Below are 6414 nucleotides of genomic sequence, written 5' to 3'. Positions count from 1 at the left end.
AGCAAGTATTCTTAGAAGTATTCTTAGCATTAAGCCATCTTTCCAGACCCTACTTATAATTTTTGAAGTTTATTTTATTACCTTTTTTCAATTCTGGGGTTCTAACATGGAGCTTTGCAGATACTAGACAAGTGTCTACTCTTGATCTATTTCTCCAGTCCTTAAATTTTGTTTTTGACTAATATATTAAACACATACAAGAAATAGTAATGGTGACATAGTTAACTATGTGAAAACACGAAAACACACAAATCATGGTGTTTTGTCATATTTGCACTTTTGACGTTATTTCCAGAACAGAACATGTCTGTTGGGTGATCATGAGAATGTAGTACAACAGGCGGCCTTTGCACTTCCACACCAATAGATTGGTCATGAATAGCAATGGCTCTGTAAAGAAAGAGTCAAGGACTTGCAGTGCAGCACTCAGACTGGCCTGGGACTCACTAGGTATCCCAGGCTGACCTTAAACTTGAGGCAGTATTCCTGCCTCAGCTTCTCCAGTGCTGGGATTGCAGGCTCATGCCACCATGCCCAGCTTTACATTCATTAATTTTGTTGACAAATTTAAATTAGTAGAAGCTGTTGACTTCTAACTTTCCCCCAAAATGTCCCCAGTAAAGGACAAGACCAAAGAAGTTGCATGCTTTGCAACCCTCAAGACCGTCATTATTGGCACTGGAGACGCTGGTCAGTTATAGATGTTAGGTCTATCCTAACTTCTCCATTACTGTAAATCACTGAGCCACTGCCTAAAAGCTGCCTTCATGGTAAAATCTTCTAGAAGTCTCATGTTAAAGACTTACAAACATGAATGATAACCATACAAATCTCCACACATACTAAATCCAAAAAAAAAGAAGCCTTGCCATGACATCCATTCCCTGCTGAGCTAAGGCATTGGAAGTAACCCAACTCACACATTTTACTAAGACTAGCCCAGGCTGGAACTTTCATATCTCATGATAGTTTCTACATAGTGGTGAGTTGGATCCATCTCTTCCCACTCCTTTTCAAATATCAGTATAACAAATAAGTCTCTAGAACACTTTCCATTTGTCTTAGGCCTTACCATGCTCTTGACACATTTTCAATCTTATATCTGATCCCAAAGAGCTGATGACCACACAGAGGCCACACTCCTCTGAGACCGATTGACCACAGATTGCTCTCCAGAACATTGATGTGCATCCAATTTGAATACAAACTATTCCAAACATTCAGTTATACCTATACCCCATTCTGGTGACAATTACAACTGGTTTGAGGCTTTTGTTGGCTTATGATTTAGAGCCCCATATCAATTTAAGTTGGTTCCCCCTTGTAAGTGATAACCTAATCCCATATTCTGGATGGCATCACAGTGGTATCAGATGTCACTACTGGGTGATGATAATTCCTTATGTAACATTACCCTAGCCAAAGGCATTATCCTTGAAAACACTTCTCCTTCCATGTCAGAGATGACTTTACTCAGACACTAAAGCTGTCACCCACAGACACTCTCTCCTAACATACATGTTGGATACAAAACATCCCCCCTTCCTTTGATATTAGAATTCTACTACATTTTGCAATCCTATTTATTTAATTTCCTGGGCATTCTTCTTATTCACTGATAAAACATACCTTATGTTGCTATATTCAGAGGGAAATCTGATAGAATTTAATAAAATTAATGGAGATTATGGGTGTCCATGAGGATCCCCTCCTCAAATCAGTCAGTACCTTGACTCCTGAGAGAAGCAATCTTTTTTGGTCTCATACTGACCTAGTTTCCTTTCAGCTTTCTGCCATGATCTCCACAGCCATGCACTCACCTTGGTCAAACACACCACCTCCTTATAATGAGTACATTCACCTCCAAAGAATGGCCCAAGCTACATGTCCACAAGCAGTTTATATAGCTTTCATTATTGCCTCCTCTGCTTGTCTATTCTGCTGAAACCATACCCCGTTTCACACTGTTCATATCAGGATTTCTCACAGTTGGCAATCCACCAGGGACTTGTCAATTTATGTCAACCCAAGGATTCTGGGCCAATGAATAGTATTTAGTCATATCAGTAGAGTTTTCCACAGCCCTAGAATTTAGCAGCATTATCATAAGTACAGAAACCTTTGTTCCACTGAAATCACAACTACTCACTAGCACCCAGTGGCCGATTCAGGCAGTGTTCAAAGGCTTAATAATGTGTTATTTTTAAAGTAACAAGCATACAACTAGTCCAAATGGTAAAGGGTAACAATGGATCCTTGCTTCTATACTAGCCATGGAAAGATGGGCTTGTGTTATCTAGGATACCTCATACTGTCTATATGTTAATCTGAAAAAACACAGGAACAGCTGTAAGACATAAGTCAAACCACAGAGATTCTTGTCAATATCTTCCAACAGAGCCTTTCAAATTCAGAGGTAGTTCACTTATCCTTGGGTCTACGGCTGACATAGTGAGGTACTTGGTTGAGAAACAGGTTCTGAACACTCAATGCATGCCTAGTAAGGCTTTTTCTCATTATTACCACTGTCAAAGTTGGCCTCAAATGGCCAAACCAAAGTGTCTCACTTGCCTTGAACACTGGCCAAACCATGTAACAAACTTTATCCATTTGAACTAGTATTGTTGAAGTTGAGTCAGCAGAGGATAAATTTCACTGAATGTTTGGTAAGGTTTTCTTTTTCTTGACACATTAACTCCCTACCTGTCATCACAGCACAGTAAGCAGACACAGTGAAACCCCCAGGTAAACTGTTATCCAGACTAGTCAAAGCAGCGAGGTCAAGAGACTGCCCCAAGGTGGAGAGTGATTGAGGAAGACACCCAGCATCAGTCTCAGGTGTCCACATGACTAGGAACCCATGTACATGTACACCTACACACACATGAGCCCATGTACATATGCCATTTGTAAATATATGAAAAAAGTCAAAAAAATTTAAATTCAAGGAAAAGGAAGAAAGAAATAATCAGAGAAGAGTGACTTCAGCAGAATGGCAGGGTAGGAGTGCTCTGGCGTCTCCTAGATCAACAGAAATCTGCCCTGAATCTAAACAGAGGCAAGCCACCACCATAAATATCTCTTAACTTTGGATGTAAGCTTTGATGCTCCTTCAGCTAGCAAGATGAATGATTCTGTTTGAATCATTCCACAAGCCATGTGTAGCTATCTAGAGATGTCCCTCAATCCATCATTTCTATAGTGGCTCTCTCAGCATTCTGAAGTACTTCTTAGCTGACTTGTTCTGATTTGTCAGAAAATATTGCAAATATGGGTAGGCCTACCAGGGGTCAATTACAAATAAAGAATGCAGGTGAGGCTCCCAGTAACTCTATACAAATATGTCAGCTGGAATGTCCTGAGCTACGGCCTGCCATAGTGCTCTGCTGAATGTAGTGGTCACAGTCTGCTTTGGTTTTGAGACAGGCTTTCTGTAGATGCATGGTTACAGAAAAAGCCAAGTTGTGCAGAATGGAATATATACTTACACATTTCATGTTCAAATGTCCTTGTATGACCACAAAGATCAAGAACATCAAAAAACAAAACAAAACCCAAGAACCCCAAAACCAAAAAACAAAAACCAAAACCCAGAATGTCCCTAAGAAAACAGAATAAGATGACAGTGACCAACACAAAAGCTTTGAGGATAAATGATCAGCCTGACAATTCAAAACTAACTGCTTATGCAAAGCTCAGTGAGCTTCAAGAAATCACAAGCAAGTCAGAAATTCATCAGAGAAATTTAATAGAGGCTGATATAATTTTTAAAAGTCAAACAGACTCGGGGTGCCTGTACCTCAGGTTCTCGAGTGATGGGATTGTTCCCTCTCCAGCTCAGTGATTTCTCTCTTCTCTTTTCTCTTTCAGGCTCTGTCAATTCTAGATGAACAGTCCCTCGAGCTCTCTATTGTTCTGTTCTGTTGCAGTCCAGGGAGAATGGTTGTGTAGACCTGGTTATCCTGTGTGGTAGAATGTTAGAGTGTCATTGTTTCAACTTTGTCAACTTTTTTTTTAAATTTAATTTAATTTAATTTTACAAAACTATTCAGTTCTACATAATAGCCACAGATTCCCTTGTTCTCTCCCTTCCTGTCCCCCTCCCCTTCCCCCCAGCCTACCCCCATTCCCACCTCCTTCAGATCAAGGCCTCCCCCAGGACTGGGATCGACCTGATAGACTCAGTTCAGGCAGGTCCAGTCCTCTCCTCCCAGATTGAGCCAAGCGTCCCTGCATAAGTCCCAGGTTTCAAACAGCTAACTCATGCAACGAGCCCAGGACCTGGTACCACTGCCTAGATGCTTCCCAAACAGATCAAGCCAATCGACTGTCTCACCTATTCAGAGGGCCTGATCCAGTTGGGGGCCCCTCAGCCTTTGGTTCATAGTTCATGTGTTTCCATTCGTTTGGCTATTTGTCCCTGTGCTTTGTCCAACCTTGGTTTCAACAATTCTCGCTCATATAAACCCTCCTCTTTCTTGCTAATTAGAGTCCCAGCGCTCCACCCAGGGCCTAGCTGTGGATGTCTGCATCCAGATTCCTCAGTCCTTGGATGGGGTTTCTGGCACAACTATTAGGGTGTTTGGCCATCCCATCACCAGAGTAGGTCAGTCCTGGCTATCTCTCCACCATTGCCAGCAGTCTTTTGTGGGGGTATCTTTGTGGATTTCTGTGGGCCTCTTTAGCACTTTGTTTCTTCCTTTGCTCAGCTATGTTCATATCAGCATTGTTTGTAATAGCCAAAACCTGGAAACAACCTAGATACCCTTCAACTGAAGAATGGATAAATAAATTGTGGCACATATACACAATGGAATACTACTCAGCAGAGAAAAACAATGACATCATGAGGTTTGCAGGCAAATGGATGGATCTAGAAAAAAATCATCCTGAGTGAGGTAACCCAGATTCAGAAAGACAGATATGGTATGTACTCACTCATAGGAGGATGCTAGATGTGGAACAAGGATGACTGGACTGCTACTCACATCACCAGTGAGGCTACCTGGAAAACGGGACCCCAAGAAAGACACGGAGAAATGGATGAGATCTACATGAACAGCCTGGACATGAGTGGGAGCAATGAACGGCGAGGGTCAAGGGAAAGAGAACGGGAGATCCTAGCTGGATCAAGGAATAGGAGACCATGGTAAATGAAGACCATGTGAGAAAAGGAAGAAACTTTGTCAACTCTTATTTCTTGATCATTTTTGAAATTTTTTTCATCCCTGTATCTAATTTCCTCATGGAAAACACCCCTCAGCAATGTCTTCAGCCATAGTTAATTCAATATTGACTTTTTATCTCAGGTTATTTCCCTATTCTAGCATTTTGATAAATTTAGGCTGTGCATTTGCACATTCAGCTATTTACCTAGAATCTGTAAGTGTGGATGTTCACCTATGTAACATATGCTTCTTACATATAAATTGTTGGTTATCGTCTGCTTCCTGAAAGAGAATTGGCTTGATTCCCGAACTCATTGATGGTTTTTGCCTGATTCTAGTAATTAGACTTCTGCTTTGTCCATGTGCCTCATGACAAAGTCTTTGTCAAGTACCAGTTCCAGGAATTGTTCTACCATATGATTTGCTTGGATTTCATTTGCTGGCTTGATTATCTCTCCATTATCAATGCCTGCTTCAAGATAGGAGACCTCACTTTCCAACAATTATTTGCAGATGAAAAAAATAAAATATAGAGCTGGAAAGATGGTTCAGTGGTTAATAGCACTAACTGCTCTTCCAGAGGACCCGAGTTCGATTTCCAGCACCCACATGGCAGCTCATAACTGTCTGTAATTCCAGTTCCAGGGGATCTGACACCCATGGCAAAACACCAATGCACATAAAATAAAAATGAATAAATTAAGAACATAGGGTGACAATGAAGATACTGAAAATAAACATGATATGATATGCTCAAAGTTCTTTCAATAGTGACTGTGGCTGCAGTGTGGGAAAGTGCAAATGTTCAAATGTAGACATATTACCACCAATTAGCCACTCATATATAGAGTTTAGTGACAAATGAAATGTGGTAGAGATGAGGGGATACACTTAAAAGATAGCTTCACCAATGTTTGTTATATGAAATGAATTATTAAATAAATAAAATATATGCATGTGTCAATAATGACCAATATGTTGCACCCCCAAATTATAACTGATTCAATTATATGTACTTGAAATATAAAAACAGAATATGTAGATAATTTAAAATATATCTTGATAGTATAAAAGGCACCAATTAATGGTCATTCATCATTAGAGATGAAGAGAAGTCAAGAATTTAGAATGAACAACTGAGTTGTTTTTAACTATGATAAGGGACCTTAGAGTGGGGGCAAACTGGAAATGAAAAAGAAATGGAGTTTAAATTGGGTATGTATTAGCCGGGTGTGGTGGTGTACGC

Source organism: Peromyscus maniculatus, chromosome 3 (assembly GCF_049852395.1).
Source record: "Peromyscus maniculatus bairdii isolate BWxNUB_F1_BW_parent chromosome 3, HU_Pman_BW_mat_3.1, whole genome shotgun sequence".
Taxonomy (NCBI): Eukaryota; Metazoa; Chordata; class Mammalia; order Rodentia; family Cricetidae; genus Peromyscus; species Peromyscus maniculatus.
This window is presented reverse-complemented; position numbering follows the sequence as displayed.